The sequence below is a fragment of the Fukomys damarensis genome, unplaced genomic scaffold, assembly GCF_012274545.1.
Source record: "Fukomys damarensis isolate Sample0158 unplaced genomic scaffold, DMR_v1.0_HiC HiC_scaffold_11, whole genome shotgun sequence".
Taxonomy (NCBI): Eukaryota; Metazoa; Chordata; class Mammalia; order Rodentia; family Bathyergidae; genus Fukomys; species Fukomys damarensis.
Window position 1 is genome coordinate 12,242,378 of NW_022900923.1, and position 21,935 is coordinate 12,264,312.

The 21,935-nt window shown below is 37.1% G+C and overlaps 1 protein-coding gene and 1 pseudogene across 5 annotated transcripts in view; one reads left to right on the top strand and one right to left on the bottom strand.

Moving 5' to 3' along the window:
- Positions 1 to 21,935, bottom strand: part of Smyd3 (SET and MYND domain containing 3) — a 690,610-nt gene that overhangs the window by 350,776 nt on the left and 317,899 nt on the right. Inside the window, exon 1 of one of the 5 annotated variants that reach the window (XM_033762056.1) lies at positions 8,699 to 8,760. The exons of the other annotated variants lie outside the window; for them this stretch is intronic. The gene's annotated coding sequence lies outside the window, so the exon portion shown is untranslated. Of the gene's footprint in view, positions 1 to 8,698; positions 8,761 to 21,935 lie in introns of those variants that run through there. 5 annotated transcript variants of the gene reach the window in all.
- LOC104875217 overlaps positions 1 to 21,935 on the top strand; it is a 172,129-nt pseudogene that overhangs the window by 146,802 nt on the left and 3,392 nt on the right.

Consider the following 21,935-nt stretch of genomic DNA (forward strand, 5'->3'; position numbering starts at 1 on the left):
GCACCAAATGGCTAATAAAACTATTAAAAAATGTTCAACATATCTGGCCATTAGAAAAATACAATTAAAACAACAATAAGATTCCATCTACACCAGAAAGAATGGCAATCATCAAGAAACCAGTACCGTATTGAGGATTTCTGCATCTATGTTCATTCAAGAGATTGACCTGTAGTGCTCTTTTGTGGTTGGGTCTCTCTGTGGTTTTGATATTAGGGTAATGCTTGCTTCCAGAAAGGATTTTGGAAGTACTGTTTCCCTTTGAATATCATTAGAGTTTGACAGGTAGTGGCATTAGATCTCCAAAGTTCTTGTAGAATTCAACAGTGAATAGATCAGGACCTGGATTTTTCTTCGTGGTACTTATTTTTTTATTACTTCTTCAATTTCATTGACTGATAATGGACTGTCTAGAATTTCTGTATCTTGTTGTTTTTTTTTTGGCATAACCAAGGATAGAACTCAGTAATTTGTGCTTGCCAGCCAGGTGCAACACCACTGAACTGTATCGCTGACCCTTAGAATTTCTGTATCTTCTTGATTCAAGTTTGGGAATTAGAGATGGTTGACAGATAAAATTCATGAAGTTATTCAGAAATGCAAACAACTTCAAAATCTTAAACCTACAGTATGTTTTTTAAAACGGTGACATAAACCACATTTAGTGGCTGATTGGATCATGGAGGTAGGTGACAGAAAGGAAAGACTCAGGTGACTGGTTTGAGTAACTGATTCAATGCAGGAATCATTTATGAAAAAAAGGATCCTAAGAAATAGGAGGCAAAGAAGAAAAGTTCATATGCAGAATACGCAAAGTTGTATCTTCGCCTTACATGTGTTTGGATTAGTAGAGCTTTCAATTTAGGTTTCATATCAGTAAATCTTCAGGACTTTTTTCTTTTTTTGGTACCAGGGATCGAACTCAGGACCTTGCGCTTGCAAGGCAGGCACAAGGCCAGTGAGCTAAATGCCCAGCCCCTCATATCAGTAAATCTGAGCAACAACACAGTCTGAGACAAAAAAAAAAAAAAAAAAAAGAAAAAAAAAAAAAAAAAAAAAAGAGCTTCCCCCAAAACCACTGCACTGTTGCTTGCTCCCCCATGATTCCTACCTCTACTCTTTTTCCTATTTGCAGCCTATAAGTTGGCCTTTTGTGCCAAGTGTCCTTCGTGTATCTGACCATCCAGTTTACAGATGAGAAAATCAAGGTAGAGAGATAGTAAATAGCTCACCCAAGAACAAACAACAAGCATATGGTCCTTTTACCTCATGACCCGTGTTCTTCACCACAATGCTGTACCACCTGGTTAAGAAATAGCAGCAATTCCTTTTCCTTTTAATAATTTAATAATTTTATTAGTACATATTTGCATTAAATAATGTTTACATTTCTTGTGTAGAGCTGGTACATGTATAAAACATAATTTAATTCCTGTTTTCACCCCCCTTCCCTCCTCCCCTTTGCCCCTCCCTCAATCTCTTGAACTCTCTCTCATTTTCTTATGAACCCATGCTTTTCAAAGACAGGCTCTCATTCAGTCAGACATAATGTGTAGATCAAGGAAACATGCTAAGAGATATTTACTCTCAAATTCTTTTAATCATGTTCTTTATTAGATGCAAAAGGCCTGTTTCGAACAGGTCTGAATAAATGCAAAAGAACTGAAGTCATCCCCTGTATATTATCAGATCATAGTGCAATCAAACTGGAGATCAATAGCACAAGAAACTGTAGGAACTTCACAAGCACAGGGAAACTGAACAACACTCTCCTAAACAATCAATGGATTACAGAGGAAATTAAAGAAGAAATTAGACAGCTTTTACAAATAAATGAAAATGCCAATACAACGTACAGGAATCTATGGGACACAATGAAAGCAATTCTATGGGGAAAAATTCATAACACTGAATGCCCACACTAGGAAAACAGAGAGGGCTCAAATAAACAACCTAATGAAGAAACTTAGACTCCTAGAAAAAGAAGATCAAGAAAAACCCAAAGCTCGAACAAGAGAGGAAATTATAAAGATACGAGCAGAAATCAATGCAATGGAAACTAAGAATATGATACAAAAAATAAATGAAACAAAGAGAGCTGGTTTTTTGAAAGAATAAATAAAATCGACAAACCCTTAGCTAATCTTATAATAAAAGGAAAGAAAAGGCTCAGATCCATGCAATCAGGAATGAAAAAGGCAAAGTCACAACAGATCCAAAAGAAATCCAGAGGATCATTAATACCTACTTTGAAAACCTGTACTCCAAAAAATGGAAAACACAGAAGAAATGGACAGATTTCTAGATACTTATGAATTACCAAAGTTAAAGGAAGAAGATAAAAACAATTTAAACACCCCAATTACAATCAGTGAAATTGAAAATGTAATTAAAAATTTACCAACAAAGAAAAGCCCAGGCCCTGATGGATTCACTGCTGAATTTTACAAGACATTTAGAGAAGAACTACTGACATTACTCTTCAAACTTTTCAATGAAATTGAAAGGGAGGCCATACTTCCAAATTCATTCCTGGAAGCAAGTATCACTTTGATTCCCAAACCAGGGAAAGACCCAACTAAAAAAGAGAACTATAGGCCAATCTCCTTAATGAATATAGATGTAAAAATCCTTAATAAGATACTAGCAAATAGAATACATAGGATTATCAAGAAGATAATACATCCTGACCAAGTCGGATTTATTCCAGGGATGCAAGAGTGGTTCAACATACGTAAGTCAATAAATGTAATACATTATATTAACAAAGTCAAGGACAAAAACCATATGATCCTCTCACTAGATGCAGAAAAAGCATTCGACAAAATTCAACACCCACTCATGATAAAAACCCTGCAAAAAATTGGAATAGATGGTCTATACCTCAACTTAATAAAGGCTATCTATGAAAAACCAAAAAAAACCAACCCAACATCATATGAAATGGCCAAAAACTGAAAACCATCATGTTAAAATCAGGAACAAGACAAGGATGCCCACTATCACCGCTCCTCTTTAATATAGTTCTGGAAACATTAGCCACAGCAATCAGACAAGAGAAAAAAATTAAAGCAATAAAGATAGGAAAGGAAGAAGTTAAACTGTCATTATTTGCTGATGATATGATACTCTACATTGAAGACCCAAAAAACTCCACCAAAAGACTTCTAGACTTAATTGACAGATTCAGTAGAGTGCTGGATACAAGGTGAACACCCAAAAATCAATAGCCTTCTTATACACAAATAACAGACTCACAGAGAGAGAAATTAGGGAAAAAATTCCTTTTACAATAGCATCCCAAAAAATGAAGTATCTAGGAATCAATCTAACAAAAGAAGCAAAAGATCTCTACACTGAAAACTACAGCACTCTGAAAAAAGAAATTGAAGAGGATATTAAAAATAGAAAAATGCCCCCTGCTCCTGGGTAGGAAGAATCAACATAGTGAAAATGGCCATACTACCAAAACTGCTACACAGATTCAATGCAATGCCAATTGAAATTCCAACACTATATTGCAAAGAACTAGAAAAAAGTATCCAAAAATTCATTTGGAACCATAAGAGACCTAGAATAGCAAAAGCCATCCTAGGCAACAGACACATGGCACCAGGTATAACAATTCCCAATTTGAAATTATACTACAAAGCCACTATAATAAAAACAGCCTGGTACTGGCAAAGAAACAGGCCTGAGGATCAGTGGAACAGACTGGAAGGCACAAAAACAACTCCAGATGTACTCAGCTATGTCATCTCTGACAAAGGAGATGACCATGCCCACTGGAGGAAAGATAGCCTCTTTAATAAATAGTGTTGGAAAAACTGGATCTCAACCTGCCAAAGATTAAAACTAGACCCTTATCTTTCACCATGCACTAAATTAAAATCCAAGTGGATTAAAGATCTAAATATTAAAACAGAAACACTAAACTTGCTGGAAGGTAAGTTAGGCAGAACTCTGGAAGACATTGGCATAGGAAAAGACTTTTATGAACAAATCCTCAGTAGCATGGGAACTAGCAGATAGAATCAACAACTGGGATCTCATCTTATTAAAAAGCTTCTGTACTGCAAAAGAAACCATCAGCAGAACTAAGAGACAACCTACAATGTGGGAAAAACATTTTACCAGCTGCTCCTCTGACAAAGGACTATTACCTAAAATATATAAAGAACTCAAAACAATCAGCCCCTCCCAAATATAAAGACCCGATTCAAAAATGGGCATCCAAAATGAACAGACATTTCTCAGACAAAGAAGCAAAACCAGCAAGTAAATATATGAAAAAATGTTCCATGTCACTGGTCATTCGAGAGATGCAGATGAAAACAACACTGAGATTCCACCTCACCCCACAAAGAATGGCTGCTATCAAGAAATAACACAATAACAAATATTGGTGGGGTTGTGGGGAGAAAGGTACCCTTCTCCATTGTTGGTGGGAGTGCAGACTGGTGCAACCACTATGGAAATCAATATGGAGATACCTCAAAGAGCTTGGACTAGAGGTTCCATTTGACCCAGCTATCCCTCCGCTGGGTATCTTTCCAAAAGAACTAAAAGAATTATATCACAGTGATGTATGTGCACCCATGTTTATAGCGGCACAGTTTGTAATAGCTAAAACTTGGAAACAGCCCATTTGTCCATCAGTTGGAAACTGGATAAAGAAGGTGTGGTTTTTCTATAAAATGGAATATTACTCAGCCATAAAGAAAGAGAATATAGATTCATTCATAGGAAAATGGATACATATTGAAGATATACTCCTAAGTGAAATAAATAAGCCACACATGTATAAATACCAAATAGCTTCTCTGGTGTGAATAAACTGCAATAATACATAAGATCCTAATAAGATTACTGAGATGGTGAAATGGGAAGAAAGGGGCTAAAGGTGTAGGGAAGGTGGGATGGATAGGGGAAGAGTAATAAGGGAAAAGAAAAAAATGTGAGATAAAAGATGGAAATAAAGTGCTTGTAGATGGGGAGGGGGTGAAGGGAGGGCAGGGACAAGGGGAAAAAATGAGAACCAAGACCTGTCATGTAGCGGTACGAGACCCCAACAATGAATGTAACTGTACTGTATCCCTAAAATGTACCAATAAACTCAATTAGAGTTGGGAAAAAAAAAGGGCCTGTTTCAATACTAGAATTACCCAATATCCATGATGGGATCACCTAAGTAGCCTATCCTAAAGGAATGAATTTCTCCCTGTCTTCTCTTTCCTATTCTACTCCAAAGTGTCACTGTGGTTCATTACACAAGAGAGTAGTACAATTATATCAACCCCTAGTGGAACTGCTTTGAGAATCTGCAAACCAGAGTATATATTCTGGGGCTTCCCAATTCTCAAGTGTCACAGAACCATCAGCTTCTGATAACTGCATTAAGGATCTAGACCTGTGGTTCAGATGAAAGACAAGCTTCATAAAGAAATAACATTGCCAGTGAGATGTGAATAAATTGAAGATTACAAGAAGCTGAGGCACTCAAATTATTCTAGCTAATAGGCTGCTTATACACAATGGATTGAAGGGACAGCTGCAGGTGCAAACCAAGAAGTAAACAGATCTCTAAATAAGTAAAGAGTTGGGAGCACTAGCCACAGGAGCACAGGTTTCAGAATAAATTATTAAAGCCTTCACTGGTCTACAGTCAAAAGAATGACTGATTTCTAAGTGAAGACATCTTATCCTGAGCGCTGCTCTTTTAAGGCAAAAAAAAATAGACTCATTATTCTTCCAACTCTTTTTTCATTGCTAGTGAAAAATGAAACAATTCTGTTGCTTTGTAATTGATGTGTCCGACACTAAAATTTCATTCTTTCTACTGCCATCCTTTGAAATGCACAGCATGGGAAGAAGACCATCTTGACAAGTAAAATAGCATGTTTTGACATGAAGCCATTGCACTATATAAGATATAGAGCATTTCTACTGGAACAAAATACAGTTTCAGCTGAAAGTTTACCATGTTTTGAGTTTCACTCTGAATACTTTTAAGACAATAGTTAAGACAGGAAGTTGGTTAACCTTTGCTTTTTTCCCAGAATGCAATACAAACTATTTACCAAAAAATTTTAAAAGGCAAAGGGTTCATAGAATTCTTGACACATAATAAATGTTCAATTTGTTGATCTGAATTATATCTACATACATATACCCACTGATCTGAATTATATCTACACATAAATATAACCAAGCACAGAATATATGCAGATACGTAATCAGTCCAACACCATGAGCTCCACTTTATTTTTCCTCTCCCCAACAAACTCCTGACAAAATTATTAGTGTCACTTCAATGTAGATAGTACATTTTATATGGATTTAAGAGATATTTACGGAGCACTTACGTTTCATCAGACACAGTTCATAGTATAGATAGAACAGTGAACAAAACACAGGAGAACCGTACTCAGTGGAGCTTATTTCTATATAGCGTGACATACACAGTACCAAGAATGAAATAAATAAGCAAGGTAGTTTCATATAATGTTAGTGATATGGTGACAATAAAACAGAGTGGTAGCTCAGGTGTGCAGAAGGAAAAGCTATGTTAGATGTGATCACCACAGAAGGCCTCTCTGAGAAAATAACATTCAAATGAGTCCTAAATGATAAGAAACAATGAAGCATTAAAAAGTTAATTTTTTTTTAAGTGGTGGGGTTTGGAAAACCAGGTATAACAGAATTCAATTTGGCTGCTTAAAACAGAAGAGCAAATAACATGAGCTGCCCAAAGAACGGGTTCTTTTTCTCATAGTGCGGCTACAATGCCAGCAGGGACCCAAGTTCCTCAGTGTTTTCCCTCTGCCACCCCTGTTGTGTTGTTTTGCTCCTAAGCTTGCCAGAGGCTTCATTAGTACAGCAGTACAGCAGTGTTCTCATGAAGACAAATGGAGCAGTGCAAAGGGCCCAGCCAGCCTACTCAGTTCCCTCAGATCAGGAAATAGAGCTTTCTCAGAAGCCCTGCCCATAAACCTTCACTTACAGCCACTCTGAACACGGTCCCACCGCTACCACAAAGCTTGGTAAAACTGTTAGGTAGTCAGCTTTCTGTTTCTACAGTAAAGACCTGAAATAACTGCTCTTTAAGGAGAAAAGATTTATTTTGGCTCTCAGTTTCAGTCCATCATCTTCTGGCCCTATTTTGGACCATCCATCACAGCAGGATCTTGTGGGGCAGTAAAGCCACTGATGTGATGGCTGGGAGCAAAAGAGAAAAAAGAAGATGAGCTCTCACAACCCCTTTAAGGGTACAACCCCCCCAAGACCTAAAGACCTTGCAAAAGGCCCCACTTCTTAAACGTCCCACCACTTCCCAAATCACCATGCTGAAGTCTGAGCCTTTACCAAACAGGCCTTGTGGGGTATTCCAGATCCAAAGTACAGCAGAAACTTTCACGATTTTAACTAGTACAGGCCTTTGAAAAACTGTGTTACTAAGAAGGAAGACTGAATGGAAAATGATCTCCAATAAGCAGCATCTGTGGAGGCATTTTAGGCAGGGGCAATAGCAGGTGCAGAGTCCCAGATAGGACAGCAGGCTTGACTTGTAAAACACAAGATGGGAGCGGAGGAAACACGGGAGAGCACAGGCCAGAAATTCTGTTGGCAAAATATAAGCACTACAGGCACATAGGGCTCACCAGGTCCTCACTGTGGGAGACAGAGAAGCACTTTTTATCCTTCCCCACTGCCCTGTGGGGTGGGGTGTTGCCTTCATTTTACAAAATAAGAAAGAAATCCCATAGGTTAAGTACCTACATTCAACTCACAAAATGAGGAATGACAGGGGCACAACTAGGAACCAGCTTGATCTGCTCTGATGCTTGGAACCCCTGCTTCTGCCCCATCACATTCCTGCTTCCACAGGAAGCACTGAACCTACAGAACGCATTCTTCCACATCTATTCTTGTTATTTTCACTGTGATATTCACCTATGTTCACAAGAAGCTCTTCCTTATTTGTTCTAACACTTCCATTTATCTGGAAGTTCTAGAGAGAGACTGCCATGTGTCTGTCTCTTCACCTGCCTAATAGGTACGAAAAGAAAATCATTCATAAAACTGAAACTAAATGTATCTCCTGCTGTGACCGAGGTTTGTGGATGTGAAAATGCATATTAGTGGGAAAATAAATACTACAATTCTCCTCTGGGAAAGGAGAGCAGACTAAGTCAAAATTTCAAAGCTCCTGCCAAGTCTTAGTGCTGAAACATTAATGAGCTTCTGAATTTGCAAAGGTGGGCTGAGAGCCTAAGGATGTTTGAGAGTTACATTGCTTGGCATAATGAAGGAAAGGTAATTGAGTTTCCTGAGGAATCAGAGAATAAAGAGGTCTAGGAAAATGGAGAAAGGCAGAAATCTACAAAGACAGCCGTTGTCTAACTTCACATGACATCTATTATGATTTCTACATTACTAGCAACACTGGCACCTAACGCCTGACACAAAACTAGTCCTGATCTCTCCTGCGGTGGAAAGTGCAGGAAGGGAGTAAGGATTCTGTAGGTGACTCCGGAGGGCAGGCAGTGGGGAAATGTTCCCAGATCACATCCTGGACAGACCATAATTTGACAGTCCTGTAAGATTAAAAGGAGAGAGTGAATCTGAAAGAACCTCTGGAGGCCTGGCAGGTACTCTCCAGGGCTAGAAAAGTGGAAAGGTGGGGCTGTTTGCTTACCTTCTCACCCAGGGTTTTAGCAACTGCTTTCAGTGAACCTCATTCTCTCCCCTCGGCCCTCAATACCACCTCCCACAACCAGAGCCTCAAAGCAGAGTTAAATGCAAATGCAGCTGGCAAAGCACAGCTGGTGTAATTCAACTGCAAGCTGCCAAGCATGACAGGCTATTTTCACTGCAGTTAAAAAGGTCTGTTTCCCCCAAGAGTTTTCTTCTCTGGGGCCCTGCGGCTTTCAGTGTGAACTTCAAACTCATTTAACTGTGTAACAAAGAGCTTCTGACTGGCCCCTGCCTATATTCTTGTGTCACCTCATGCCATTCTCAGCATGTCCCCTGAGCACCAGTAGGACTCAGTGACTTACAGCTTCTCTATGCGCAAAGCTGTTACAGTCTCTTCCACCTTGAAACATGCCATTCCCTTCAAATGTCTTCTCTTCCACATTACACCTGTCCTCCTGAGACTAGCTTACATGTGACCTTCAGCAGCCAATCGCAGCAGCACTTCCTGCAGGAAGCCCTGCCCTGCCTTCACTTAGGCTTCAGCACTCGCCGCCTTCCCCGGCATCTGTGCGTACCTTTATCCTGGCATGCATGGGGTACTGTAATTACTATGGGTTAGACGCCGCTTCTTCTGCAAGGTTCATGCGTTGGGGCTCCGTCTTCAGCGCAAGAATGCTGAAAAGTGGAATTTTAAGAGATGGGGTGTAGCGGGAGGTCCTTTGTCACTACAGCATTGCCCTAGGAAGCAAATACTCATCTCCTGGAGTGAATCTTCCAGAGAGGGAGTAATCATACAAGTCTAAACTCAACTCCCGAGTCATTCTCTGGCTTCCTGTAGGAGGATGTGATCTTTCCCTGCCCCCACACACTCCAACCACTGCTGTGGCCACAAGGCAGTACAAAGAAGGCCTCACCAGAGCTGACCCAATGCCATGCTCTTGAATATCCAGAGTGGGGAGTTAAATAAACCTCTTTTGTTTATAAAGTTGGCTGTCTCGGGTATTTCATTATAGTAACAACAATGAACTAATAACAGTAATCATTAATTCTCTTCTCCCACTCCCTCAATAGATATATCCAGGCTTGCAACTAAATCGTTCAATAAATTATTGTCAAATGTATGGCTTTAAATTTTTTTCCAAAGAACTAAAAGATAATCAATTGTAAGTGTGCCCAAGTGAAGTATACTTCACATAGCAAGCAAGAGTACTTATTCCAAATCCTGCTTTTTTCTTCAATACATGTCTCTGGCTCTTCTGGCCTCTATCCAGACCCTCATACTGCTCCTTTCCAGTTAAGCCAAAAACAGACATCACACCAAAAAATATGAATGTTAACTGACATGTACTAGTACTTTTTCATCTCACAGATATGTATTCTGTTGCTTTTCTACATGAGACATGAAGCTAAGCCCTTGTGATATACTAGGAAACAAAACCAACATTACTTCTACTCTAGGGAAGTTAAAGAATGAATACATATCTAAGTAATTTTAACTGTGTAAGTGTCTTGTAGTGAAAATGACAGAGCATGATAACAGAGTTTAAGAGTTTAATAGAGGAACCAAACCTATCTATTTGGGGTCAAAGGATGACAGCTTTCTTAGTATAAGTGATATAGATTAGAGTACTTTTCAATTTGGAGTAGTAGCCCCAGCAACAGTATGTGAATATGTGGGTTACAGGATTATAAAAGTAAGATTTACAAACAGAGATAACAGCCTGTGAGCAAAGTGAAAGAGTTCAGAGTTTCAAGAACTGAGAAGGGAACAGGTGGCAGAGCTGAAAGTTCCTGCTGCAGTAAGTCTGAACCAGTTGAAGGGCACCTGGCTGACCAATAAATTAGACCCTTGGTGAACTGGCCAGAGCAAGACTAATAAATGAGCTACATCTGTGGGAGCAGTGTTTCTGAGGTGAAAGAGTGAAGTAATGCTACATGGAAACTGCCACCAATTACTTTTTTTTTGGTACTGGGGATCAAAGCTGGAACCTTGTACATGCAAGGCAGGCAGTGGAACCACTGAGCTAGATCCCCGGCCCACCAATTACTATTATAGAGCCAGAATCTGCACACTGGCTAAGTGAAGGGACAGTCTAGGCTGAAGCACTGTAAAGAAATATATCCAAAGATTATAGCCAGCTAATAAAGCCTGTACTGCTACTCAAGGCACATTAATTCAGAATGGGCATAAATGTTGTTAGATCATTTTTAATTTTTATTTCCTATTTATAAAGATCTGGAAGTTTTGTTTTACTTCTAAATCTAAATATCACAGCGCTGAAGGGTCCTATTTTTTAATCATATAAAATAACTAGTACTTTCTAAAAGCTGGTGGCATCAAAAATCTGAAACTAGAGGTCAGATCTCTTAGCTATGATGCCTACCTAAGAATCACCTCAAACCTTAAAGCACAATAAAATGGTGAGAGTTATTCCAGCTGCACAGATATTATTGGTATGTCAACTTCTATAAGAGTATGAACTGTACCAAATAAACAACAACTAATAAAAAGCTTAGGATGTGTAACTTATGTAACTTGATATTTTCTTTATGTAAGGAAAATCTGTTTTCAGCTGAAATGGTAGAGTACAACCAGCTTTTAATACATCTTATAAGTGACTCAGGAGCTAAATACATACATAATCCTTTCAGCTATATGCCTCAATTACATTTATCATATTATAGTCACCTATTGCACAGTTAATCACTCCTCTGTATTGTTAACCTGAAGTTTAAAATATTCGTGCTTTCGGAATATATCGATTACTTTTTGCACTTCTTTCATTTGAAAGGATCTTTAGAACATCAATGGTTGGAAAGATAACGGATGCCACGTTCATGATGCTGTAAATCATTGTGACTCCTAAATGCAATGATTGGTTGTTACTACAAATTTCAAAACCACAACTATACGTGACTATCACAATGAAAGTGGGAGTTCATTCTATAAAGTATCTGTAGGCTGCATGGCATTTTCCGGTTTGCCTTGATTTTGTAAAACAAAACAAAAGACCTTGAAAATAATTAATCATATAAAGTAGTAAGGCTGAAGCTCACTGATATGACAATATGTTCATGTTTTTATAACACTGTGAAGCATTCATGAAAGACAGAAAAGTTATTGCCTTCACCCAATTTATATATATATATTTATAGGCGTATACATATGCACTAAAAGCCATCCTAATCTTCATGTACCTGCATCCCTCTGAACTTTACAATATATGCAATCAAGACTTAGATCAGATTTTACAAGAGGCATAAGTGTTTGGTTGAATGTTTTAAGCCTATATTTAATTAGAGAGCTCTCAATAAAAACTCAAATTCAGATTAGGTTTCAGTGCTCAATGTTTATTAATTTAGTTGCTGTTTAAAAGGGAATGTGTAAGCATCTTGATAAATAAATTTAGCTGCTGTCACTTCTTAAAAAGAACAAGTGCAATTAAAAGAGAAAAAGGAAACAGATAAGGAGATGAGAGGAAAACACTCATGAAACCTGGATGCTATCAGGGCCTTTGTGCACTACTAAGTTTGCTCTCCCAGGAGCAGCAAAGGACTCAAGATTCACTTGATTATAGCACAAGGCTACTGTTAAAGGGACTAAGCAAAACCCAAATCACCAAGAATGAAAGTCTAAATATTCAGAGATATGAAAGAGGTTAACTGGCAGATTTTCTAGGAAAAAAAAAAAGAGAGAGAATCTAACTTTCTATTTAACACAAGCAGGAGCAACACTGGAGGGACCAGGGAGAAGAAAGAGTTCAACAGCTGTGGTTGTCAGTGATGTCTGGGTCATGTCTATGTGAAGCACACATGGATAGGGAAAACGTAAGTAAATGAGGAAGACAGGACCAAAGAGAAACTACTTCTAGCGCCATGAACTTTCTGAATGATGTACTTGTTCACTTGCTCATATTGAAAGAGTGTGAATCATGTGGCAGGCACTGTCTCTGAATATGACTGAAAATATCTGCTCATATGAAGTTTGTATTCTTGTGAAGAGTGACAAACATACTAATAAATTTGGGGGAGAGTAATCAGTCCTATAGGAAACATCTCTCAGCCTGTTCATTCACTTAAAGATGAATGCGGTATACCAGGTCCTGTGCTGACTACTGGGATTATACGAGGGTAACTAAGATGCTCGATTTGGGAGTCAGATGCAAATAAATGGTAAATGAAGCTACATAAATTTATGAGGCTACTCAGAGGGTGTATAAAAATGAAAGGAAGGAGGGAAAGGAGCCCAGAAATACAAACATGGTAGGGGAAATCTAGAAGAGTAAAGTGTCACAGAAGTCCCAGGATTTATCACATGGAGATTATTCCGTGTTCTCAGCTAGACAAGTTTCAAATGGTTAAGTCCCTGAAGACCAGACTGCAGTGGGTAGGTGCTATGATGGAAGGAAGCAGAGAATATAGACAATTTCATCTTTAATAATGACAGACTAATTCAAAGAGATGAAACAGATTTTTTTTTTTCAACTCTCCTTTTCTTCCTTGGTAAGAATGAAGAAACTTAGCTACATTTAAAGGCTGAAAGTGAAAATAGAGGTGAACAGACATAATAAGTAAAAAAGAACGGGCTCTAGACAGCAGGAGGAGACATCACTACTGGACACTGTGAGACAGGAAAACTCAGGATTTCAGAGGTGAGAACGAGGTGGGCAATTAACAGCTCAAAAATACACCTACTATTGGCCTCAAGCTATGGAAATTCCTGGCAAGACAGATTTTGTGGAGACAGCAAGGGGATGGGGGAGGGGGACAGAGGGAGGAAAGAGGAAGGGAAAGTAAAAAAGATCACGATGCAGTATGTGCATGTACCAATATTCCATGATGAATATATACATTATGTATTGCAAACATACACTAATAAAAAATTTTTAAAGATTCAGTGCAATCAAGGAAGACACCAAATATTGACTGATTTTTTTTCAAGTTGCATTATATTATCTTAGTTGACAAGTGACAAAAGTGAATGGGTATGAAGGAGGGCAGAATACAGCTTATATTTGATCATTAAATTTATTTACAAAGGAATATATAAAATTTATACAACTAAACAATAAATATTTGGATGGTTGGGGCCATAGATCTCAGTCGTAAAGTGCCTGCCTGCCTAGCATGATCAAGATGTTGGGGTGGATCCCCAGCAGAACAAAAATAGAAACAAACAAACAAAACGTGGATAACACAATGACTCATACTGTTTTTAAATTAATACTATTTCATTAATCACTCCAAGTCCAGGAGTGAAAACCTGGACGTGCAGATACGGTATTTCTGAATCAACAGCCTTGGTGACCTAAGAGGGCTGTGTAAGTGGCCGTACCTACATGTGCACATCTCTACAGAAAAGTAAGGAATTCAGGACAAGAGTTATCTTCTGTGACATGAATTCCAGCAACCTAATTCCAGTGCACTGCTTCACTTCACTGTGTCCCACGTTTTCCCTTTTTAAATGACAAATACTACCTGCCTTCCTGGAAATCCTCAAGGATACTGCAGATTTGAATGCAGTATACATTTAAAGTTTCTCTCTGGGTAAAACGGAAAAAGCTGAGAGCATGGAAGACTTTTACTGAACTGGAGAATTTCCTGGGCCATGAGGCACAGGGTCACATACTGGTGTGTTCCCTTCGCGTTCACGAAGAAAAAACTTTTAAAAGGTGCATATTTATATAGGGTTCTTTCAGAAGCATTTATTTCACCTGAGTCATTTGTTCCAGTATGCATGACTAATACCCACCCTAATTATAGAGAGATCAAAGTCACTCTGCCTGAACATGCATGTAAGTCTGGTAACTCCCTCTGAGTACTCATTGTGTGAAAGGGCATTTTCATCCTTTGGTTTACCCAGAATGTAAGCCCTCTATTTACTGAGTATCTGTTCAATCAATGGAGCCTTCATATTTTGTCTGTACCCTGTCAATTCTTGGAGGCAGTTAGTTCCTAGAGTCTGGAAATCATATCAGTCATGGTTTTCTGTACATTTGAGAATTCAAAATAATCTTTGCTGATGTTTGTGTTTACTTAATGTGCTATTTGTCAAATAAGATGTGAGCATCTGCTTCATAAAATCTGTTACTGATGGGCAAGGTGACTCGAGAATACCTTAGGTCATTCAACTTTATTTTCTGTTGAGATAAAATTCATGTAACATAAAATTAACAATATTAAAATGAACAACTCAACACCACATAGTGCATTTATAATGCTGTACAACCTATCTAGCACCAAAACATTTTCAACACTCCAGAAGGAAACACCCATAAACAGTTGCTCTCCCCTTCCCACATCCCTGGCAACCACCAATCTGTATTCTGTTTATTTTGAATAATTTTTATAAACAGAATGATGCAACATGTGGTCATGTATACCCACGGTTTTCAAAATTAGTATAATGTACACAAGTTCCATGTTATAGCATGCATCAGCTTTTCATTCTTTTCATGAGAGAAAAATACTATACTGTTTGGACAAGTCACAACTCAATTATTCTTCCACTAATGAACACCTGACCTGTTTCTACCTTTTGGCCATTAAAAAGTGTTACTATGGATCTACACATACATGTATTTATTATTTTTTTCTCATTGAGTTTATTGGTACATTTTAGGGATACAGTACAATTACATTCATCATTGGGATCTTGTACCTTTACATGACAGGTCTTGGTTCTCATTTTTTCCCCTTGTTCCTACCCTCCCTTCACCCCAGCCTCCCTTCCCTATTTACAAATACTTTGTTTCCATTTTATCATTTTCTCATATTTTTTTCTTTGCCCTTATTTCCTTTAGCCTAACCTTCCCACTTCCCCTACACCTTTAGCTCTTTTCTTCCTATTTAACATTATCAATTATATCATTAGGATCTTATGTACCATTATAGATTTTTACACCAGAGAAACTATTTGGTATTTATACATGTGTGACTTATTTATTTCACTTAGAAATATATCCTGAATATGTATCCATTTTCCTATGAATGACTCTAATTTCTCATTCTTTCTGGCCATACAGATTCAATGCAATGCTGATTGAAATTCCAAAACCATATTTCACAGAACTAGAAAAGATAATCCAAAAATTCATTTGGAATCAGAAGAGAACTAGAATAGCAAAAGCCTTCCAAGGCAACAGACACATGGCAGTAGATATAACAATTCCCAATTTGAAACTATACTACAAAGCCACTGTGATAAAAACAGCATGGTACTGGCAAAGAAACAGACCTGAGGATCAGTGGAACAGACTGGAAGACACAAAAACAACTCCAGATGTACTCAGCTCCTCATCTTTGACAAAGGAGCTGACCATCCCCACTGGAGGAAAGATAGCCTCTTTAATCAATGGTGCTGGAAAAACTGGATCTCAACCTGCCAAAGATTAAAACTAGACCCTTCTCTCACCATGCACTAAATTAAAATCCAAGTGGATTAAAGATCTAAATATTAAAACAGAAACACTAAACTTGCTGGAAGATAAGTTAGGCAGAACTCTGGAAGGCATTGGCATAGGAAAAGACTTTATGAACAAATCCTCAGTAGCACGGGAACTAGCAGAAAGAATCAACAGCTGGGACCTCATCTTATTAAAAAGCTTCTGCACTGCAAAAGAAACCATCAACAGAACTAAAGGACAACCTACAACATGGGAAAAAATTTTTACCAGCTGCTCCTCAGACAAAGAACTATTATCTAGAATATATAAAGAACTGAAAAAATCAGACCCCTCAAATACAAAGACCCGATTCAAAAATGGGCAACTGAAATGAACAGACATTTCTCAGACAAAAAAGTAAAAGCATCAAGTAAATATATGAAAAAATGTTCCACGTACATGTATTTAAATACCAATTTTCAGTTAATGGGATAGATATGTGATAGTGGAATTCCTGGGTCATATAATATTCTACAGTTAACTTTTTGAAGCACTGCTTTCTGCAGTAGCCACACCATTCTACATTCCCATCAGCAATGCAGAAGGATTCCGATTTCTCTGTATCCTTGCTAACATTTATTTTCCATTTTCCTGGATAATGCCATCCTAGTGAATATGAGGTGGCACCTCATGGCTTTATTAACTTGCATTTCCTTGATGACTTATGATATGGACCATCTTTTCACACACCTGTTGGCAATCTGTATAGCTTCTTTGGAGAAATGTGCACTCAAGCCCTTTGCCCTTTTTTTCATTGCGGTTTGTCCATCAGTCATTTGTAAGCAAGGCACTCCAAAACTCCTCTCTAAACGCACTCCTTTAAGGAGATAAGATACAAAACAAGACATTAACAACACAGTGGTTAGAAAGCTACATTGTGAAACCAGACATCTTGGGTTCACTCTGCAACTTAGTTGGCACGTTCAGTTGTCTGACAAAGCCACCTCTCTGAGCCATAAGATCTTTATCTACAAAGTGAAATAATTTACAGCAAAACCATATGGATGGACAGTTAAGCATCAAATAATTTAGTGTAACTTTAAACAATATCTGACACACAGTAAAATTATGTTTTAAAAATCAGTAAATGTATGCATGGAATTGCATACACATTCCCACAAAGATGAGGGAAATGAATGAATTCTGCCAGATTCAGACGTGCATGTATCAGAATGTCAGAGGAGAAGTTATAGTACTTTGACTCCCTGGGAAGACTGAAATGTTCTCAAAATAATGAAAAGCATTACACAAAAAATTTGGTATTTTATGCCTTTTAGCATGAATGTAAAAGAATTCTTAAATTTTTGCAAAGAAGGCAGAACACACATCTGTGAAGAACATTTGGTGATACAGACACTGAACAACAACCAAACCGTCTGGCTCGTCAGACATTTCTCAGAATAAAGAGGATGGAAAAAGTGTACAGGCTATTGTATTTTATAATGTGATTTCTTTGGAATGCCTATTTCTCACTGCAAAGAAAATAAGCCATGGTACAATGCCAAGAAGTATCAACACTCATTCCATTCCATACACAGAAAAAGAATCACTGTACACAAAGGAATCATGTTAAGCAGACTACCTGCTCAGGGCTAAAAGTCATGTGTACCATTCTGACAAACCTCTCTCATGGAAATAGCGCTCTGCATCATCTTTAGAAAGGAGGCCCAGTTATACATACGACTCCAACCCAAGGTCAACTGTAAAAGGCCCCAGTGCCCCAGTGCTACCATACACTTGACAGGTAAAGGATTTTCCAGAGTAAGGAATCAATAGCCTACTGATACCCTAATCCAATTATGCTTTCATTTCTAATATACAACTTCATAACTATAATTCTTTCTGTCATTTTAATAAAAATTGAAGTCCTCGCTTCACTTGATCCTTTAGGGAACCTAGATTTTCTAAGAAGCTTATGTGTTCTTCCCTCAAATCCCCTCCACCCACCAAACTGAAACCATGACACATAGATAGCACTCCATGAGCTAAGCAAAGGGTAGGTGCCAAGGAACTACAGTCGTGGCTAAGTTCATGGTTATTTTCAATATTGGAATGAATAAACAGGATGGAAGAGGTGGTCATTTATTAGTAAATCAAAAGGAAAAATGACACAGTAAATTTACCAAGTACAGAAAAGAAAAATTAGTAAAAGTAGTTACACAGCAAAAGATTTTCTTCCCCTGAAAAACCTCTAATAATATTTGTGAAATTGGCAAGGTTAATAGTGGAACAATTCAAATACAAAATAATGTTCCTGGAGCAGCAGCTACATAGAAAAAAGTCCTGAATGTGCCACCAAATCATTCCTGTTTGTCCCAGATCACAATTGAAGGAGCATCATTAAGAAGCAGATTAGCAATGCACAGCTAGGGTGTCTGAGCTTTCAGAGTCAGCTCTAAAGTATCACAAGAAACTTTAGACCTAAAATGAATTTTAATCTCACTTTCACTAGAAGTTGCTGTAGCTTGATTCTGGGTATTGAATCACTTTTGTTTTCTGATCATTATAGAAAATATAGAAACAAAAAACAATATAAAGGAGAAAAAAGAATCTGATAAATTGCATTTTATTATATTAGTACATGTTAATATTACATAATTGTGGGGTTTGTTTTGAGAAGTTAGTATGTGCAGATAAACTAAAAAACTATTTTGGTAGAATTTCTCATTATCAAAGGCCAGAATTATATACTTTGCATTATTCCTAAAATTTAAAAATTTCCCCCTGGTACCAGGGATTGAAATCAGGACCTTATGCTTGCCAGGCAGGCATGGCCCCTGTGAACTACATCTCCAGCCACTAAACTTAAAATTTTAGCATAATGATTTTCCCTAATTCCCCAGAAATATGTCCAATTAAAAATATCAGGTTGTTATGTAGTATATATAACATTCAACTAACATTGTGCCATGGTTAGTCCCCATATTATTAAGAATGCCTAACGATTACATGTAATTACCTACATTTTATCATTTATTTAAATGCTTCCACCTTACTCATATTTTCACTATTTAAAAAGTACAATTACTTGTTCCACCAAGCAAGTGAATCATGGATTAGTAATTTTGTAACTCTCAATAAATATTTCTAAATTTTCGGCCTTGAAATATAAATCATTTTATTCAAATACAATAGTAAATATGAGTACTTGCCTTAATAAACTCTTGCTAATACCTGAGCATTTCTTGTTATTTTTCCCTGAGCATAATCTCACTATTTGTCTTCTTCGACAAATAGTGAAATTAAATACTTTTTTCATGTATTTATAGGCACATTATGATATTTTTTCTTGTAAAGTTTTTATACAATACATTCTATCTTGTTTATTCAATTTTCTAAATGAACACTAAATTACTCAGAAAATGCTTCCAAAAACTTAATTTTCAAATTACTAGTGGTACATCAATTATAGGGTCTAAAAGGACACATGACATAAAATACTTTCAACAATTACTAGTTATTAATTATATCTGCCTTTTCCATCATTCTTTTACCTGGTAATTATCTTATAAATCAAAATAGGGCTTTAATCACCAGCTCATAGAAATCTGCTACTTTTAGAATTAGAAATGTCTAAAATACTATACTTTCTAAGGTCAAATAAATATTATATGCCTTGGTGAGAGGGTAGGTTTATACAAATACATATAGGTTCATCAAATTATCCATCCTACTGCTTGTAAGTATCCCTAAATTTGTATTATTTTTTGTGTTTTGTTTTGTTTTTCTAAAACAGGGTCTTGCTACGTCATTCCGGTTGGCCTTGAACTCACAGTGATCCTCCTGCTTCAGCCTCCCAAGTGCTTGCGCTACCATGCCCAGTCAACTGTTTTGTTCTTTCAGATTTTAGAAAACAATTATCCACTTATTAAACAAAGGTCTTTTTCTGTAAATAACCTTTACAGTATAGAAATATTCTAAACTTTAAAAACACTTCACTTACCTGAGAGTTAAAAAAACACTAAATATTCATATCTGATTACTTTAGTTTGTACACTTTCCCTTCACAGATCTCAAAGTGCCTAATAAACTAGCAAGGCAGGCAAGGGGATTTGCAGGGTGTGCTTTCACTCTATGTGGAAGTACAGTATCCTCTAGTCCATTACCATTTTGCTGAATAACATTTACTAAGCAAAGTTTCAAACATTTATTGGAGATGCTCCAGGAAAACACAGGCAATCTACTGACACATGTGACTGTCAAGTGGGAGAATATGTCAATCACTTAATTACCAACTATTCATTCAGGAGAGCTTTAAAATGAATTGTAAATGAGACCTATGTAAATTTGCTGTGAATTTCAAATGTATTATACATACGCTATACAGAATAAAAACTTTTTTCAAAATATGTAATTTATTCAAAGGATTCTCCTATCTTCAACACACTTTGTCTAAAACAGCAATTTGTGTTGACCCAAGTTACCACATTTTCCATGGTCCTTTTAGAATATTTATTTATTCAAATGCAGCAAGATAATGGGACCAAGTCCTCTAGTCTATGCTAATGTTACACAGAATCACTAAGGAGATTATTTTGTATTTTGTTCCAGTCCCTTTCTTTCCTTGTCACTGACTCCTCCGGGCTTCAACCCAACCTCCTTAGCAGTAACCACAAAATAATTATTATTTCTCACGTGATGCTCAGTTTCAGAAACAAACTAGGGGATCCGAAATATTGTCAGCTGAAATTACCCTCTCTCAACTACAATGACAAGTACCTGTGGATAAAGACCATTCCTACTTCTGCTATTGCTGTCCAGCTTTAAAGAGAAGATCAAAATTTTGGACCATATTTGGCTCTTCAGAGACCTTAGCAGAAAAAGAAAGACATTAAAAAATGAAATATCATTTCATTTTGAACTAATGCTACAACAAAAAGTAATATTTTGTTCTTCAAAACATCAGGCATGACATACACATCTGGACATCAGCAACAACAACAACAAAAAAAAAATTTTAAAAGCAATTAGAATAATACTTCTGTCAGTGAGGTAGGTAAATGCTGGCCCTAAGTATGAGGTTGAGTCAAAGAATATATTCCTAAGTTATAACATAATGTGCAAATCCCCCAACTACATACTTTAATCAAAGCTGGTGAAAAGAAATAGTAAAGGAAGAAAAATTCTGAAATTGTTCCAGATCAGCTATTTGAATATTATAAGAACCATTGTGGTTCATATCTGCCCTGAAGTTACAAGAATCTATATATGCTTACATCCATGACTTGAATCTTTTTCAAACACCAGAGCCACCTACGTATTCATGATATGAAGAGTAAGATAATATAAACCTTCTTATACTCTGAGATGTATTGTTTTCTTCTGTTTACAAAAAAAGGTATAAGAGTACATTAGAGATAATTTCTCCATTATGGACAAATTTACAATTACATTGCTATCTTCTTACATTAGATCCCATTGCTTACAACCCAAAAATAATTTGTGTTCATAAATGTAAAAGAACAAAACTAGAAACCATAACAATTCATCATCAAAGCCAGAGTTGTGCCCAGAATTCCCTGTCAATTATCTAAATAAATTCTAGAGATGGTAATAGTCTACTGAATAAAAAATGCAATTCATAAACCTAACTATGTGCAGCAGACTCAATGATGTTCCCAACCCTCGCTGAGTTTTAATTGCCCACACACTGTTTACCAAGTAAGGACAAAGGTAGCTATGTATCTATTTATGTAGCTACATATTTTTGTTTGTTCTGCATAATAATTTATACAGAACAGAGTTTATAATTTAAAAGGTATTTCTCTTATATTGCTTGATTTTATCAACTCA